This window comes from Ornithorhynchus anatinus, chromosome 21 (assembly GCF_004115215.2).
Source record: "Ornithorhynchus anatinus isolate Pmale09 chromosome 21, mOrnAna1.pri.v4, whole genome shotgun sequence".
NCBI lineage: Eukaryota > Metazoa > Chordata > Mammalia > Monotremata > Ornithorhynchidae > Ornithorhynchus > Ornithorhynchus anatinus.
Window position 1 is genome coordinate 8,169,878 of NC_041748.1, and position 19,858 is coordinate 8,189,735.

The 19,858-nt window shown below is 44.7% G+C and overlaps 1 long non-coding RNA gene across 1 annotated transcript; it reads right to left on the reverse strand.

The window, feature by feature from the left end:
- Positions 1 to 9,982: 9,982 nt before the first annotated feature.
- On the reverse strand, positions 9,983 to 16,031 carry LOC120639062. Its single transcript, XR_005661236.1, has 2 exons — positions 15,965 to 16,031; positions 9,983 to 10,397 (listed from the first exon to the last, which is right to left on the reverse strand). It is a non-coding gene; the product is annotated as an uncharacterized LOC120639062 (long non-coding RNA).
- Positions 16,032 to 19,858: the final 3,827 nt, after the last annotated feature.

The following is a 19,858-nucleotide window of genomic DNA, read 5'->3' on the forward strand; positions in this document are numbered from 1 at the left end:
CCCCAGAGTTTAGCGCAGTCCTTGGAACATAGTAAGTACCTAATAAATACAATCATTATTTAATTATTATTATTGGTCTTAGTCAATGGTATTCATTGAGCATTTACTGCATTCAGAGCACTGTACTAAGCACTTGGAAGAGTATAGTATAAAAGATTTGTTAGACATGATCCCTGCCCATAAGAAGCTTACAGTCTGAAGAGGGAGATGTACATTAAAATAAATTATAGTTAAGGAAAATGGTAGAATACAAAGATAATGTACATAATAAGAGCTAAGGGGTTGGGAGCGGGGTAAAATGCTTAAGGGGTCCAAACCCAAGTGTGTAGACGATGCGGAAGAGGAGAATAGGGAAAAATGAGGGGATAGTCAGAAAGGTCTCTGGAAGGAGATACCATATTAGTAAGGTTCTTGAAGATGGGGGAGTGACAGGTTGACAGATATGAAGGGGTGGCTCCAGGACAGAGAGAGGACATGGGCAAAGGTGGGTGGTGAAATGGGCAAAATTGAAGTACAGTGGCATTAGAGGAGCAACTTGGTAGTAATGGTATTTACAAAATGTTTGCACTCTACTTAGTAGAGCACTCTACTAATGGCTGGGAAAGACTACACAACTGAGAATTAGACAAAGACCCTGACCCTCAAGCAGCTGCGTTGTAGTAGAAAATCAGTGAGGTAAGGGAGGAGGAGGAGAGTTGATTGCTAAAAAGCCTATGGAAAGGAGTTTCTTTTTGGTATGAAGATGGATGGGCAACCACTGGAGTTCTCTGAAGAGTGGGGAGGTGTCAACTGAAGTTTTTTTAGATAAATGATCTGGGCTGCAGAGTGAAGTAAAAACTGGAGAGGGGAGAAACAGGAGGCAGAGAGGTCAGCGAGGAGGCTAATGTGCAGTAGTCAAGGTGGGATATTGCAATAATTGTGGTATTTGATGGTGAGCTCATTGGTGGGCAGGGAATGTGTCCGTTTATTATTATATTGTGCTCTCCCAAGTATTAGTACAGTGTTTTGCACACAGTAAGCACTTGATAAATGCGATTGAATGAATAAATGAATTGGTTCAGTGCTTATTCTGTCCTGAGCACTGGGGTAAATACAAGATAATCAAGCCCCACATGGAGCTCACAGTCTAAGTGCTTTGATCAACAAAGCAGCAGTTTAGATGGAAAGAGCAAATTCAAGAAATGTTGTGAATATTGAACCCAACAGTGATATTGATTGATTGATTGATTAGTAAAGAAGCAGTATGGCCTAGTGGTTAGAGCATGGGCCTGGGAGTCAGAAAAACCTGGATTCTAATCCTGGTTCTGCCATGTGTATCTGCTGTGTGATAATGGTCAAGTCACTTAACTTCTCTGTGCCTTAGTACCCTCATCTGTAAAATGAGGATTAAGACTGTGAGGCCCCATATGGGACAGGGAATTTGTCTGACCTGATTTTCTTATATCCACCCCAACGTCTAGTACAGTGCCTGTCTCAGGGAAATAGCAGAGGACTGGAAGTCAGAACACCTGAGTTCCAATCCTGACTTTTTCCTGGTTTGCTGTGTTACCTTAGGAGTCACTTTATCTCTGGAGGGTGACATGCATTCATAACCATTCAGAGAGTTCTCATGCTTTATTCAATCATATTTATTGAGCACTTACTATGTGCAGAGTACTGTACTATCTCAATTCATTGACTGTCAATCTGAATTGGGAGAGTTTTGTGACTTTTATGATGTCACAGGGCAGCATCTTCTTTACCTGGATAGCAGGTTGCCAACACTTCTGAACAAACAAAAATGCCCAGACTGTACACGTGGTTTCTGTATTTAGGGAAACACATCAGCTAAGTGAGGATTAGACTGATGCTTCTCACACAGTTCATGTGGGTTTGCTTTCTCCCCTTTTTTCTGGAAGTGCTTAGAGCTAAGGTTCTAAGGCTGACCTTCCCCCTTCCTTGTAACCACTGATGGCTGCCACTAGGGTCAGACTCCTTCAGCAGTCACTCGTGGGCCATTTTAAGATAACACATGTACTTTACTGTACCATCACTGCTGACATGATGGATCAATTAGTAGTGTTTATTGAGTGGTTACTATGTGCAGAGTCCTGTACTAAGATCTAGGGAACATACACTAGAGATTAAAAGAAAGAATCTCTGCCCTCAAAAGTGGGTCAAATTGAATCACTCATAGTTTGATTTTACCCACAGAGTATGGAAAGGGAGTGATTCTGTGGGAATAAATATTCACTCTGGTTTCTGGGAAGGAAGAACCCAGACAATGGTTAAGAGTGATTTAGTAGTGAGGAGTGACCAGAAACAGTTTTATGAGACCAGAAACATCCTCCTTTTAGCCGATGGGATTACAATATGTCTATTATCACGGCAAGACAGCAATGGGATCTAGTGGAAAGAGCACAGGCCTGGGAGTCAGAGAGTCTGGGTTCTAATCACAGCTCCGCCACTTATCTGCTATGTGACCTGGGGAAAGTAGCTTAATTTCTCTGTGCTTTAGTTACCGCATCTATACAATGGGGACTAAGAGCATGAGCTCTTTATGGAACATGGACTGGGTCTAACCTATCTACCCCAGTGCTTAGTATGGTGCCTGGCACACAGTAAGTGCTTAACAAAACCATAAAAAAGGCAAATAACTAGGGATGGGCTCTTTAAACCTGATTGTTATCATCAGGAAAGTTCATTAACATAGGCTAAAAGAATTATCAGAAGGAAGGATAATTTGCATTAGGTATCAATTATTTCCCCCTAGATAATCAAGAAAGAGAGTCAATTAGAATAAAAGGATATAATGATAATCATGGTACTTGTTAAGCGCTTACCATGTGCAAAGCACTGTTCTAATCACTGGGGTCAATACTAGTCAATCAGATTGGACACCGTCCCTGTCCCACATGGGGCTCACACTCTTAAACCCCATTTTACAAATAAGGTAACTGAAGACCAGAAAAGTGAAATGCCATGGCCAACATTATCCAGCACACATGTGGTAGAGCCAGGATTAGAACCCATGTCCTTCTGACTCCCAGGGCCATGCTTTATCCAGTAAGCCACGCTGCTTCTCCAAGTGTGGCTTAGTGAATATGTGGCTTCTCCAGATATGTGTTAGCCAGAAAGGAGATTTTGAAATTATATAAAAATGAAGCAGAAAGATGAAATCTTTTGGTCTTTGGATGGCCTACACTGACTTCTCCTACAGTCCTTGTGTTAAGGGAGTGAAGTATAAGTGCTCTCTTTAGGCATTAAATGACCCTGCAGATGACCTCTGTTATCTAGGAGGTCTACCCCCTATCGGTCAACTTGAAGTCTAGCCAAGGCTCAAACTTGGCTGCAGAAACAAGCGGCAACTAAAGTAACTCAGCTGGGGAAGAGCCCAGAACCAGAACTCTTCCAGTCACTCCCTTTCGTGCAGGCAGCAAAACAGAGAATTGCAGAAATTCTGGTGAGTCAGCAAAGAATGAAGGGGTCCTTTAAGGGAATTCAATTCATGGAAAATCCCAGACAGGGAAAGGGCATAGCAGAAGCTTTACAGTTCAGAATGGAGTTGTCATAGACTTTTAGACTTGAAGATATTGTTTTCAAGTTCCCTGTGAGAACTTGAAATTTTTTCCCAACCCCTCAACGCTTGTTTCCATAACCGTTTACTCCATCTGTAATTTATTTTAATTTCTGTCTCCTCCACTAAACTATAAGCCCTTGAAGACAGGAATTAGGTCTACCAAATCTATAGTATTGTACTCTTCCAAGCACATAAATGTTCAATAAATATAACTGATGATTGACTGAAAGCACAATTTTGGACAGAGACCTAGTGTGTTCACTCAGGGACCCTTCAACCAAAAGAAAAACCCAGGTTGAGAGAGTGAAGGCTCTGGACACCAAAAAGTGAATAACAAGGATTGACCTGTTATCCCGATTAAACCAGTTATAATTGTAATAATACTTATTAAGGGCTTATTATGTGCAGAGCACTGTATGAAACACTGAGGAAAAAAATACACAGCTGAGAATTAGGCCCAGACCCTGACCCTCCAAGGATTCTCAATATAAAACAAAGTGGGGTAGAGTTTGGTGACAGACATAGTAGGAATGATGAAATGATGTAAATGCCAAACAACAAAAAAGACAACATGAAAATACAGAGTCCAACCACTCTGGTGATAAAGGGAAGTGCAGTAGACCATTGGTCAAAACAAACATTCACTCAGGTCCCCAGGATAGAAGGGGACTCTAGGTTGATTTAGATTTACTGTATAATTTTGCTGGGAAATGAGGGTAGAAAGTCCCATTCATTCATTCAATAGTATTTATTGAACGCTTACTAGGTGCTAAGTAAGGCACTCTACTAAGGCACTGTACTAAGGTACTGTATTAAGCGCTTGGAATGTACAATTCGGCAACAGATAGAGACAATCCCTGCCCATTGACGGGCTTACAGTCTAATCGGGGGAGATAGACAAAAATAATAGCAATAAATAGAATCAAGGGGATGTACATCTCATTAACAAAATAAATAGGGTAATAAAAATGTATACAAATGAGCGGATGAGCACAGTGCAGAGGGGAGGGGAAGGGAGGGGGGAGGAGCAGAGGGAAAGGGGGGGAAGGGGGCTTAGCTGAGGGGAGGTGAAGGGGGGCAGAGAGGCAGCAGAGGGAGCAGAGGGGAAAGCGGGAATTTCAGTCTGAGAAGGCCTCTTGGAGGAGGTGAGCTCTCAGTAGGGCTTTGAAGAGGGGAAGAGAATTAATTTAGCAGAGGTGAGGAGGGAGGTCATTCCAGGACAGTGGGAGGACGTGGTCCAGAGGTCAACAGTGGGATAGGCGAGAATGGGGGATGGTGAGGAGGTGGGTGGCAGAGGAGCGGAGCGTGTGGGGTGGGCAGTAGAAAGAGACAAGGGAGGAGAGGTAGGAGGAGGCAAGGTGATGGAGAGCCTTGAAGCCTAGAGTGAGAAGTTTTTGTTTCGTGCGGAGGTTGATAGGCAACCACTGGAGGTTTTTAAGAAGGGGAGTGACATGCCCAGAGCGTTTCTGCAGTAAGACGAGCCGGGCAGTGGAATGGAGAATAGACTGGAGCGGGGAGAGACAGAAGGAAGGGAGATCAGAGAGAAGGCTGACACAGTAATCCAGCCGGGATATTATGAGAGCCTGTACCACTAAGATAGCCGTTTGGGTGGAGAGAAAGGGCGGATCTTAGAGATATTATAAAGGTGAGACCAGCAGGTCTTGGTGATGGATTGGATGTGTGGGATGAGGTCCCAAATGTGGGCAGCCCAGCATGGGTAGGAGGGATGACTGTCCCCAGCCCTGAGGCAATTGGCTGAGTTTGTCTTTTTCCAGGTCACAAGGAGGTGTTGGGGAATTGGGTACAACATATTGGGATCAAAATATTGGGAGATGAAGGTTTTCAAGGAATGAGACCACTGGAGCAAATTAATGAGAGAATGATACCAGTTTGTTGAGCAGTAAGGGGTGACGGCTTTGACTACCATCTCTACACAGATGACACACAGATCTACATCTCTGCCCTGTCCTCTCCCCCTCCCTTCAGGCTCGCATCTCCTCCTGCCTCCAGGATGTCTCCACCTGGATGTCGGCCCGCTACCTAAAACTCAACATGAGCAAGACTGAACTCCTCATCTTCCCTCCTAAGCCCAGTCCTCTCCCAGACTTCCCTATCACCGTGGATGGCACGACCATCCTTCCTGTCTCTCAGGCCCGCAATCTCGGTGTCATATTTGACTCGTCTCTCTCATTCACCTCACACATCCTATCCGTTACCAAGACCTGCCTGCCGGTTTCACCTTTACAATATCGCCAAGATCTGCCCTTTCCTCTCCATCCAAACGGCTACCTTACTGCTACAGGCTCTTGTTATATCCCAGCTAGACTACTGTGTCAGCCTTCTCTCTGATCTCCCTTCCTCCTCTCTCGCCCTGCTCCAGTCTATTCTTCACTCCGCTGCCCGGCTCATCTTCCTGCAGAAACGATCTGGGCATGTCACTCCCCTTCTTAAACAACTCCAGTGGTTGCCTATCAACCTCTGCTCCAAACAAAAACTCCTCACTCTAGGCTTCAAGGCTCAAAATCACCTTGCCCCTTCCTACCTCTCCTCCCTTCTCTCTTTCTACCACCCACCCCGCATGCTCCACTCCTCTGCTGCCCACCTCCTCACCGTCCCTCGGTCTCTCCCATCCCGCCGTCGACCCCTGGGCCACGTCCTCCCGCGGTCCTGGAACGCCCTCCCTCCTCACCTCCACCAAACTGATTCTCTTCACCTCTTCAAAACCCTACTTAAAACTCACCTCCTCCAAGAGTTCTTCCCAGACTGAGCTCCCCTTCTCCCTCTACTCCCTCTACCGCCCCCCTTCACCTCTCCATAGCTTAACCCTCTTTTCCCCCCATTTCCCTCTGCTCTTCCCACTCTACCTTCCCATCCCCTCAGCACTGTACTCGTCTGCTCAACTGGATATATTTTCATTACCCTATTTATTTTGTTAATGAAATGTACATCGCCTTGATTCTATTCAGTTGCCATTGTTTTTACGAGATGTTCTTCCCCTTGACTCTATTTATTGCCATCGTTCTTGTCTGTCTGTCTCCCCCGATTAGACTGTAAGCCCATCAAAGGGCAGGGACTGTCTCTATCTGTTGCCGACTTGTTCATTCCAAGCGCTTAGTACAGTGCTCTGCACATAGTAAGCGCTCAATAAATACTATTGAATGAATGAAAGTGAAATTTTTGCTGGCAATTCTGTTGAAGGAAAAAAAAAAGCCTACAGGGTGGGAAGGTTTTCCATCTGGGGCAGCCAGCAGCCTAGAGGAGGGGGATTTTGTTCGGGATACAGACAAGATTTAGAGAGATTGGTCTTAACCCCAATATCAAATTCCTGAGGCAAGAGTTGACCTGAACCAAGTTTTTCAGATCTAAGTGACATAAGCCTATCTGGTCTCACCTTCACAACATCGCCAAGATCGCCCTTTCCTCTCCATCCAAACCACTACCTTGTTAGTATAATCACTCATCATATCCTGACTGGATTACTGCATCAGCATCCTTTCTGACCTTCCTAACTCCTTTCTCTCCCCATTTCAGTCTATACTTCATTCTGCTGCCCAGATTATCCTTCTACAGAAATGCTCTGAGCATGTCACTCCCTTCCTCAATAATCAGTTGATAATCCCCTATCAAAGCAGCGTGGCTCAGTGGAAAGAGCACGGGCCCTAGAATCAGGGCTCATGAGTTCGAATCCCAGCTCTGCCACTTGTCGGCTGTGTGACTGTGGGCAAGTCACTTAACTTCTCTGTGCCTCAGTTCCCTCATCTGTAAAATGGGGATGAAGACTGTGAGCCCCACGTGGGACAACCTGCTTCCCCTATGTCTACCCCAGCGCTTAGAACAGTGCTCGGCACATAGTAAGCGCTTAACAAATACCAACATTATTAACCTTCATATCAAGGAAAAACTCCTCCCTTTTGGCTTCAAAGCTCTCCATCACCTTGCCCCCTCCTACCTCACCTCCCTTCTCTTCTTCTACAGCCCAGCCTGCACACTCCACTCCTCTGCTGCTAACCTTCTCACTGTGCCTCATTCTCACCTGTCCCACTGTCGACCCCTGGCCCACGTCTCACCTCTGGCCTGGAATGCCCTCCATCCTCACATCTGCCTAACTAACACACTTCCCCCCTTTCAAGCCCCTTCTGAAAGTTCACCTCCTCCAGGAGGCCTTCCCAGACTGGATCCCCCTTTTCCTCTGCTCCGCCTCCCCTCCCCATCGCCCCTACTCCCTCCCTCTGATGTACCCCTCCCCCCACCCCACAGCCCTTGGGTATAAATGTGCATATTTATTATTTTATTATTCTTTTTATTTTAATGATGTATATATGTATAATTCTATTTATTTATATTGATGCTATTGATGCCTGTCTACTTGTTTTGTTTTGTTGTCTGTCTCCCCACTCCTAGACTGGTCTGTGCTGCCATAAATACAATTTAGTTGTGATTTCTATCCCCCAAGGATGCACAATCAATATACATGATGGAAGCAGGGACATGGATAAAAGGAAAAATTCCTAATAACAAAATATAAAGAAATATAAAGAAATAAATTTCTTTAAATGGTAAGCTCCTTGTGGGCAGGGAACATGTATACCAATTCTGTTCTGTCCTTTCCCAAGCACTTATTACAGTGCTCTGCACAATGTGAGTGCTCAATAAATGCCACTGATTGAGTGATTAAAATAAGGACAAATTGAAAAATTCAACAATCGAAAAGTATAAATATCAACAGCATGACACCTTATCTGATGGGGGCATTCTTCATGTTCCTTGCCACTCCAAACAGTAGTCTTTCGTTACCATGGCCACCACCTTCCCAGACTTCAAAGTTTTGAATAAACAAGTAGGTAAGGAAAGGTAAGTGCTTAAGGAAATACCACTTCAGCATCAAAAATCTCCATATTTCTTTCAGCATCTGGGAAGCAGCATGGCCCAATGGGAAAAGCATGGGCCTGGGAATCGGAGACCCTGGGCTCTAATTCCAGCTCTGCCACTTGTCTGCTGTGTGACTTTGGGCAAGTCACTTAACTTCTCTGTGCCGAGTTCCCTCATCTGCAAAATAGGAATTCCATACCTGTTTTCTCTCTGACTTAGACTGAGAGCCTCATGTGCTTATATCTACCCCATTGCTTAGAACAGTGTTGAGCACATAGTAATAATAATAATAATAATGTTGGTATTTGTTAAGCGCTTACTATGTGCCGAGCACTGTTCTAAGCGCTGGGGTAGACATAGGGGAATCAAGTTGTCCCACGTGGGGCTCACAGTCTTAATCCCCATTTTACAGATGAGGGAACTGAGGCACAGAGAAGTTAAGTGACTTGCCCACAGCCACACAGCTGACAAGTGGCAGAGCTGGGATTCGAACTCATGAGCCCTGAATCCAAAGCCCGTGCTCTTTCCACTGAGCCACGCTGCTTCAGTGCTTAACAAATAAGTGCTTAACAAATATCATTATTATTATTATTATCTTTTGTGGGCAGGGATAGTGACTACTAACCCTGTTATACTCTACTCTACCAAGCTCTGTGCAGTAAGTGCACAGTAAATACAATTGATGGATTTATTATCATTATGTCTACAAATAGAGTTGATTTAACACATGCCATCTACCTCAAAGCACATACGAAGTCACATTCCCTACTGGTTGTTGCCTGAGCAAGTAGTAATGAGAATGTCAACTTAGGGGCCCAGAAATTTGAGGCCTGGGGTAGGGAGGGGTCAGTAGAAGTGATGTCTTTTCAGCTCACCCACTCAGTTTCTTTAAATATCACAAGGAAGGGTGCAAATGGAAAATATCAATGACAAAGAAACTCAAAATAACTTCAAACAAGGCATAGGGCCTAACATAACTATATTTCTTTCTCCAACTAAGTGGCATTCAACTCTAATCTATCCTGTAAGAGCAGTGACCAGGGACATTCTGGATGTTGATGTTCTAGAGATAGAGACCTCTTGTATAAATGAGTTTTTTTTTAGGAGAGAGTGCTTTCTTAATGAGAAATTTAATTTCATTCATTGAATTAGTTCTAAAGGCACTGCAAAAGACAGGTCAGCCACCCCCCTCCCCACTCCCCCAAAAATGCCAGACATAGTCACAACTTTAGTTCTGCATCTAGTCCTGGGACACGATGTTCTACTGAAGCGTAGTTAATTTGTCCCCAAACAATCACATGGAAGGCCTCAGCATGGGGCAGCCATTAATAAAATGCAGTCCAGAAGAAAGGCTTCTGACTTCAATTTTTTTTTTCTTTTCAAACATTAAATTTGGTTGGGAAATAAATCCTGCTCATAAACAGTAATGAAAGTTAGTGATGGGAGGTTCAAGCTGCAAGAAAAAATGCAGAGATTAAGGGCATCGAGATTCAGAAGCACAGTCCCTTGACTCTCGGAAAAGAGTCTCAGAATTCCTGTAAAAAGCAGACTGTCTTGAAACGGCAAGCTCCTTTATTAGAGATGATTTATATGGGCCTCATAAACTGCACTCTGCACTATGGCCAGTCCAGGGGCATGAGTTCAAATGACTCTCTCAGCCTGGCGTAAACAAGAGGATCTTATGCCAAGTGGACATAACCAAGCAACCCCTTTGACTCTCCTGCTGTGATGAGTAACTATTGTCATTCCAGTTTCAGAATTTGCACCCACTTAGCCTTAAGGTAGGTGCCTTCTTTGGAAAACATCATGATCTGACTTGCGGTGTGGCCCAGGCAGAATGATCTGTGATGACAACTCTTCAATTCTGATTTAGTTGAATTTCCATATCATGTTTCAGTGAACTGTTTGTTGTCTCTTCAACCAGAAAAGTCCAGCCGCTTAGCCACCCAAAGCCATTTCCAGTCTCAGCCTGTGAACAAAAGTTCTAGAATAAATGAAGCTATTGTCAGTCAGTAGTATTTATTGAGCGCTTACTGTGTGCAGAGCACTGTACTAAGCACTTGGGAGAGTACAATATAACAATGTAACAGACACATTCCCTGCCCACAATGAGTTATTTCAATATTTTACAACTATGAAGAAATCACTATCTTTCCTATGAATTATGCCATGTATTTTTTTAATTTAAAAAAATCTTTCTGATGTGGTATACAATTGCACTGTGAAATATTTTTTTAACGATGTAAAATTCAATCATGTCCCAGTCATATATTCCTGCATTAGGTGGCAGTGTGTTCAAATCAGGTATTTAATGTCTTTTTCAAAACTGCAATGTGAAATCAAAAACAGAAACTCCCCTAAAGGCACTGTATCACACATGATTGTAAATCGCAGTTAACCATGTATCAACCTATACCGTGTTGTCAAGCTGGAGGTTGCCATGGAGGATTTGGGAGCCAGAATCGGAACGCATTCTAATCCACTGAGAAACTTTTCCAGCAGAATGGATTACAGCCATTTTCAGTAGTCTTTGAGACAGTCATTGAGGAACTGCTGTATGCAGTACAAAAGAGGCCGTACAAATGATTATGAATCGCTTTGCAGTCAACTGACCATGTCAAAGTGAAATCCAAAGTTCCAGCTGTGTGACTGTGGGCAAGTCACTTCACTTCTCTGTGCCTCAGTTACCTCATCTGTAAAATGGGATTAACTGTGAGCCTCACGTGGGACAACCTGATTACCCTGTATCTACCCCAGCGCTTAGAACAGTGCTCTGCACATAGTAAGCACTTAACAAATACCAACATTATTATTATTATACGAGCCTACACCTAAGAAACCCTACATTCAACCAATGATTTTTGTTACTCATGCCCTCCTCCAGCTTGCACTCCCTGGCAGAGAGATGAGGCCTGGGCTGCTTCTATCATGGAGTTCCAGGTAGAGAGTCTCTGCTGCCACAGGGCATCCCTGTACCGTCGCAGTAGTTCCCCCCAACACTGTTCCCTCCCCTCCCTGTCTCCAAACCACCATCTGAGTTGAGCTCCTCAGTGTTGGAAAGAAGATTCAAGTTGTGTTTTCGTTCCCACAGTCCGGATTGGTCCTCACAGAGAAGAGACAGGGATCTACCACCGCTTCGATGCTACCCTTCTGCTCCTCATTCTGCCACACGCCAGATGCAAATGAATGGATATGTTAAAACCCACCCGTTTAAGCGTCCCGCACTCAGGGAGTACCTGGACCAGCGGAGGGAACCCCTGGGAACTGCATTTGGGACTGTAGAATATCAGTGTTTCTGACCCCATCCCTTCATACCTCATTAAAACACTTTCCCCCTTCCCTTCTTCCCTCCTTGACTACCATCTTCAACTGTCCACTTTCCAAAGGCTTCTTCCCCACTGCTTTCAAACACGCTTATAAATTCCATGTCCTAAAAAATCCTTCCCTTGACCCCACAACTCCTTCCAGTTATCAGCCCATCTCCCTGCTATGATTTGCTTCCTAGCTTCTTGACAGAATTGTTTTCACCTGCTGTCTCCACTTCCTCTTTTGCAGTTGTTGCCGACTTGTTTATTCCAAGCGCTTAGTACAGTGCTCTGCACATAGTAAGCGCTCAATAAATACTACTGAATGAAGTTCTCTCCTAGATCCCCTACAATCTGGCTTCTGCCCCATTTACTCCACAGAAACAACCCTCTTTGAGGAATCCAATAACCTTCTTCTCACAAAATCTGATGGTCTTGTCCTAATTCTTCTAGACTGCTCAGATGCCTTCCACCCTGTAGGCCACCCTCTTCTCCTTAAAAGTTTATACAACCATGGCTTCACTGACACTATCATCTCCTGATTCTCCTCCTAGCTCTCTGACCTAGCTCTCTCCTCCTAGCTCTCAGTTTCTTTTGCTCTCCTCCTCCTTTGCCTCCCAACCTCTCACAGTGGGGGTCCCCTTCTATTCTCCATGTACACTTACTCCCATGGAGAACTCATTTGCTCCCATGGCTTCAACTACCGACTAGCTGCAGATGATTCCCAAATCTACATTTCCAGCCGCAACCTCTCTCATTCCCTGCAATCTAGCATTTCCTGCTGCCTTCAGGACATCGCTATGTGGATGTCCCACCAGCACCTCAAGCTAAACATGACCAAAGCTGGACTCCTTTTCTTCCCACCCAAACCCTGTCCTCCTCATGTCTTTCCTATCTCTTTAGATAGTACCACTATCCTCTTTAGCTCACAGGGCCATAACCTTGGTATTATCCTCAACTCATTTCTCTCTTAGGGAAGCAGCGTGGCTTAGTGGAAAGAGCCCGGTCTTGGGAGTCAGAGGTCACGGGTTTGAATCCCACCTCTGCCACTTGTCAGCTGTGTGACTGTGGGCAAGTCACTTCACTTCTCTGGGCCTCAGTTACCTCATCTGTAAAATGGGGATAAAGACTGTGAGCCTCACGTGGGACAATCTGATTACGCTGTATCTCCCCAAGTGCTTAGAACAGTGCCCTGCACATAATAAATGCTTAACAAATGCCAACATTATTCTGCCAAGATATTCAATCTGTCAACAAATCCTGTCAGTTCTACCCTAACAACATTGCTAAAATCGATCCTTTCCTCTCATCCAAACAGCTACCATGCTGATCAAAGCACTTCTCCTATCTCACCTTTGACTCTTGCAACTGGCTCCTAGCTGACCTCCCAGCCTCCTCTCTCTCCCTACTCCAGTCCATACTTCACTCTACTGCAAAGATTATTTTTCTAACACAATGTTCAGTCCATGTCTCTTCACTCTTCAATAACCTCCAATGGCTGCCCATCCACCTCTGCATCAAACAGAAACTCCTTACTACTGGTTTTAAAGCAATCACCTTGCCCCACCCTACCTCACTTCATGGATCTCCTACTACAACCCAACCCACACACGCCACTCCTCTAGAGCCAATTTATTCACTATGCCCTCATCACATCTAACACATCACCTACCTCTTTCCCACATTCTCCTCCTAGCTTGGAACTCCCTCCCACCTCAAAATATACCAGACCACAATTCTTCCCACGTTCGAAGCATGATTAAGTTCACATCTCTTCCAAGAGGCCTTCCCCGATTAAGCCCTCTTTTCCCTGTCTCACTTTCCCTTCGGCATCATCTAAGCACTTGGATCTTTGACCTTTGAGCATTAATTCTCGCCCCACCCTCAACCCCCAGCACTTACATACATATCTTTAAATTATATATTGTAAATTATGTCTTTATATTAATGTTTGTCTCCGCCTCTAGACTGTAAGCTCATTATGGGCAGGAAATGTGTCTGCTAATTCTGTTGTGTTGTATTCTCCCAAGCACTTATTACAGCAAGAGATATATTGGAGGAAAGCTCAGATTAATGCTAGTGTTCCTAAGGCTTGTTTTCATTCCTACTCACACCCGGGTCTAAGAGGTTCAGAACACTCAGTACATGTTACTTGTGGCTCTGGATTCCCTTCCTCAGCTGATGCAGTCAGCCCTCCCAGTTCCTTCTTAAATAGTTTCCGCTGGTACAAAACCTCTGCTGATCAACTCCCTCCTACCATGCCTGTCCAAACTCCTTGAATGGGTTAACAGCCGCTGCCTCCACTTTCTCTCTTCCAACTCCCTGCCCAACGCTCTACGATCCTTTCCCCCTCCACTCCACTGAAACTGCTCTCTGGCAAAGTCATCAACGACCTTGCCAAATCCAACCAACTCTCTTCAGTCACAGACCTCCTTGACCTCTCTACAAATTTTGACCCTGTGGAACATCCTTCATCCTGGAAACACTATCAAATCTGCTTCTTTTCTTTCACTGGGTGTACCGGTCCCTCCCACCCCCTAAATGCGGAAGTACCTCAAGTCTTAATTCTGGGTCCCCTTTTATTCTCCAACTACATTCGCTCCCTTGGAGAGCTCATCCACTCCCACAGATTCAACTACCAACTACCTCATTAGTTCCAAACTCTCCCCTTCTTTGCAATCTTGCGTTTCTTCCTGCTTCTACATAGCTATGCCACCAGCACCTCAAGCTCACTATGTCTAAAACTGAACTCCTCAAATTTCCTCACTAATCCTCTCCTCCCCTGACTTATTTTATCGTGTTTATTAAGTGCTTACTATGTGCCAGATACTTTATTAAGTGCTGGAGTAGATGCAAGCTAATCAGGTTGGACATAATCTATGTCCCATATGGGGATCACAGTATTAATTACAAATTAATTACAAATGAGGTAACAAGTTAAGTGGTCTGTCCAAGGTCACCCAACAGACAAGAAGCAGAGCTGGGATTAGAACCCAGGCCCTTCTGCCCCCCGGCCCCATGGTCTATCCACTAGGCCACAGTGCTTCTCATCAGTGACATTCCCATCACTATTTTCACTACCATCCCCCTACAGTCTTTCATCTCTCAAGCCCACAACCTTGGCATTTTCCTTAACACCTCTCTCGCTTTCAGCTCAAATATACAGTAACCAAATTCTATGAACTTTTGCATCACATCTCCAGATCTGTCCCTCCCCTCCATCCAAACTGACAGCAGGCTGGTCCAAGCGCTTGTCATATCCCAATTTGACTACTGCACCAGTCTCACTGCAGACCTCCCTGCCTCCAATCTCTCCCTTCTCCAGTCCACACCTCACTCTGCACCTTGGATCATTTTTCTAAAACATCCTACCTGGAATTTCTTGGACCCTCTTCACATCCAGCAGATCACCACTCTTCCCATTTTCAAAGTTCTACTGAAATCACATGTCCTCTACGAGACCTTCCCGAATTAACTTCTCAACTACCCACCCTATTTCCCCCCACTACTACCACTTCAACACTTCCATATCATCTACGCTCTTGAACCCTCACCCTCTGTGCACTTAGGTACTCACTCATCTCTCCATTCTAACAGCTCTTATGTACATACCTTTAAATTCTGTCACTTCCTTCTACCTGTAATTCATATTAGTGCCTGTCTCCCCCACTAGAATGTAAACTTCTAGAAGGCAGGGATTGTGTCAATTCACTCCACTGTACTCTCCCAAGTGTTTTATACCATGCTCTCTTCAAGGTGTACGTGCTCAATAAAGACTATTGATTGGCTGATGGATTGCTGTGGCTCAGTGGAAAGAGCCCGGGCTTTGGAGTCAGAGGTCATGGGTTCGAATCCCAGCTCTGCCACTTGTTAGCTGTGTGACTGTGGGCAAGTCACTTAACTTCTCTGTGCCTCAGTTACCTCATCTGTAAAATGGGGATTAACTGTGAGCCTCACGTGGCACAACCTGATTACTCTGTATCTACCCCAGCACTTAGAACAGTGCTCTGCACATAGTAAGTGCTTAACAAATACCAACATTATTATTATTATTATTATTGCCAGGCAAAAAAGCTGCTTCTCTGGCCCATTTCTGGCTTTCGGGCTGGAAGTCTGCCATCATCACTTAGCAGATAGAAAGCCTGTCCCTGTTCTGTTTCTGTGCCTGTGCATCAATCATTCCCAGGCCCTCCCCAAAAGTTCCTGCTGATGCAAAACTTCTGCAGCTCACCCTCAGCCAACTTCAGAGTCTGCTGCCCTTTGCGAATCTTGTTAGGATCCATCCCCATGGCTGCAGTTGCCTCCCAGGCTTGAGGTGCTGGTGGGGAGCGTTGCATGGAGATGAGGTGTTGATGGGGTTTGATCTCACAGTGGAAGCTCAAGATCTGCGCATACTTCATAAAGCCCATCTTCAAACTGCAAAGTTGAGGGTTGGAAAGGGAGAGGGGTTGTTGGACCCAGGGCATGGGTGGCTCAAGCATCCAGATGGTATGTGGACCCGCTCTTGCTTTTACCCATCTCCTGGACCTCAGGGAAAGTAGAGTCACCATTGGGATGACTGAAGGGTGGCAGTGCTCTTACAATGGAGCCTGGAAGAGAGTGTCACCTTTCACCCTCATTTGTCATAGGTCTGTAATAATTAGTGTCTTCTCAGGGGACTGAGGTCTTTAGTGATTTCTTTGAAACATCTGTGGATGTTTCCAGCATTTAGGAGAAGAGGTTTTAGAGTGATCATTCTTCTGCATCAATCTTAAACTTTATTCCTTAATTTTAATCAAGTGGATCTTCTGAGGCTTTGCCTTGGACATTCCTCACTTTCAGAGCTTGGGCCTTATTCTTGCACCAGTAATCCAATTTACCCCCCCGTCACCCACCACATCCATATCCCTCCCATCCTATCATCCTATCCCACCTGGATTACTGCACCAGCCACCTTGATGACCTTGCAGCCTCCTGTCTCTCCCTACCCCAGTCCATACTTCAGTCAGATGTCTGGACCATTTTTCTAGGGAAACATTCAGGACGTCACCCCACTCTTCAAAAAACTCCAGTGGCTGTGCATCCACCTCCTCATCAAACAAAAATTCCTCACCATTGGCTTTAAAGCACTCAGTCACCTTGCCCCTCCCACCTCTTGCTATTCTCCTCTACAATCTAGCCCACACACTTCACTCCTCTAGTGCTAACCTTCTTACTGTGCCTCGGTCTCTCCTATCTTACAGCCAACCCTTAGCCCACGTTCTGCCTCTGGCTTGGAACACCCTCCCTCCTCAAATCCAACAGACAACTACTCTTTCCCCCTTTTCAAAGACTTATTGAAGGCACATCTCCTCCAAAAGGCCTTTACAGACTAAACCCCATTTTTCCTCACCTCCCACTCCCTTCTTTGTTGCCCTGACTTTACTTTGTTCTTCTCCTCTCCCGGCCCCACAGCATTTATGCACATATCTATAATTTATTTATATTGATGTCTGTCTTCCCCCTTTAGACTGTAAGTTCAATGTGGGCAGGAAATGAGTCTGTTAATTGCTGTTAATTGCTGTATTGCAGTACAGTGCTCTGCACAAAGTAAGTGCTCAATAAATATGATTGAATGAATGAATTGATGGATGAATGAATGAATGAATATATGTCTCCCCAGTCCTGAACTGGCCGCTCAGGCCCAGGGTATAAGCCTAAACTAGCGATCTGGCTTGTTGAGGATGAGGGGTAGGGCTAGGGGGTGGGGATGGAAATCTGTGCTGGACGTCTGACTTTGAAAATGGAGTTGTGCCCAAATCAGCACTATTCGCCATAACTGAATTTCAACCCTCTTCTCCCCTGGGTCTCAATCCTGGAGTCAGTTAGCATACCAAGGCAGTAATATTCCAGGAAATTCCCACATATATTACAGGGAAATATCCCCTCCTTATAACCACATTGACCCTCATTACCTCAAAAATTTGCATTTGGCATTTTGGACTTCATAAAGGGAAAATGTTAACACTTTCTCTGAACTCATTATCACAAACATACTCCTTCCTCATTGTCAGTTGACATTTGAATATCTCCAGAAATCTCTGCAAGGGTTTTTGTAAACAGATTGTCCCAGCATTGTGAACTTGAATCACACTCTTTGGGAGGCTTCAGCACATATTCCAGATTCCCCAATCCAGGATTGGTGAGTTTGGGAAGCACATCTAGAAACTCTCACTTAGGTACTGCCCCCTTTAATCCCTGGGGTGAGGAGAAAGGAAGGTGAAGGGGAAGAGATCAACCTGTGCCTGCAGCCGAACCGACTCCTTGTCCTTCCCTTTTCTGCCTATTCCTTCCCTTTCTCATTCTTCTTTCTCTTTCTCTCCATCACCCCTCCTTCTCTTCCCTTTTCTTACTCTCTTCCTTATCCTTTTCTCTCTTCCCTCTCCTCTTATTCTCTTCCCTCTCCTCTTCTTCTCTTCCCTTCCCTTCCTTTCTATCTCCCTTCCTTTTCTTCCCTACATTTCCTCTCTCTTCTCCTCCTTATCCTTCTTTCTCTTTCCTCCTATTCTTTCCTCTCCCTTTTCCCTTCCCCACTTGCAAGATCAGCTTTCTAAGTGAAGCAACCATTCTAAGCAATGATGCTACACAGAATGCAGCTTGATTTAATGACATCATATGCCTTGTGGGAGTCCCATAAAACCAAGTCTCCCTGGATCCCATTTAAACCAGTACTGGCATTCAGGGTTGGGAGTGAGGCATTTAAAATTTTTACATAAACAAGCTACATTAGGTGTATTTAAGTGCATGACTGGCTTTTTATGATATTTTAAGCACTTACTATGTGTCAGGTACTGTACTAAGTGCTGAGATAGATACAAGATAATCACGTTGGACAGAGTCCCTGACACCACATAGGGTTCACAGTCTTAATCCCCGCTTTACAGATGAGGTAACTCTGGCACAGAGAATTGAAGTGACTTGCCCAAGATTATGGAACTGGGATTAGAATTTAGGTTTTCTGGTTCCCAAGCCCATGCTCTTTCCACTAGGGCATGCTACTTCTCCAACATACTCTTTACAGCTTTGGATTTTTGCCTGACATCATCTTTGGGATCTTTGCACTCCATTTTATTTGGCTATTTTGTCCACAGGGGCAATTCAGGTTGTAATTCAGACATTTTTGCCCCTTTCTCTGGCATTTATTACAGTGTTCCTGCCATTGGCTCCACTTGTCTACTTGTGATCTTGGACAAGTCCCTTAACTTCTCTGTGCCCCAGTTACCTCATCTGTAAAATGGGGATTGAGACTGTGAGTTCCACGAGGGACAGGGACTGTGTTCAACCTGATTACCTTGTATCTATGCTTAGAACAGTTCTTGGCATGTAGGAAGCACTTAACAAATACCATAATCATTATTATTATTATTATTGGTCTCCTTTCTACCATTTTAGTTTTCCACCAAACCCTTGATTTAGCCAGATAGCTCTTAAGGTCTTCTCCTATCCAGTCCCCACTCTGAATCTCTAACTCCCTTCAAAATTTGAGGTCAATAAGATTGCCCACTCCCTCCAACTCCTGTCTGGTTGGTCCAATCATTCAACCAATCAGTGATAATTATTGAGCACTGTACTAAGCATTTGGGAGAGTACAATACAAAGGAATAGGTGTAGACAATCCTTTCCCTTAAGGAGCTTACAGACTAGAGGAGGAGAAATTAAAATAAATTACAGATGGATATGTACATAAATGTTATAGGACTGCTTAAGGGAAACAGACCCAAGTGCATAGGTGACACCGAAGGGGAAATGAGAGCTTATTCGGGGAAGGCCTCTTGGAGATGTGGCAATTTCAAAAGGACTTTGAAGTTGGCAAGAGTAGTTGTCTATTGTATATGAAGGGAAAGGAAGTTCCAGCCCAGAGGCAGGATGTGGTCAAGGGGTCAGTGGCAAGATAATATTCATAAGTAGGTTGGCATTAGAAGAATGAAGCATTCAGGTTGGGTTGCAGTAGGAGATCAGCGAGGCAAGGTAGGAGGGGATAAGCCGATCGATCAATCAATCAGTCCATCCATCCATTCTTCCTGTCTTGGGACTGGGTTCCCCATTACCTCTGGCTTAATGTCTTCAATCTATGGCTGAATCCAGTGAACTGGTGCCTCTCTTCAAT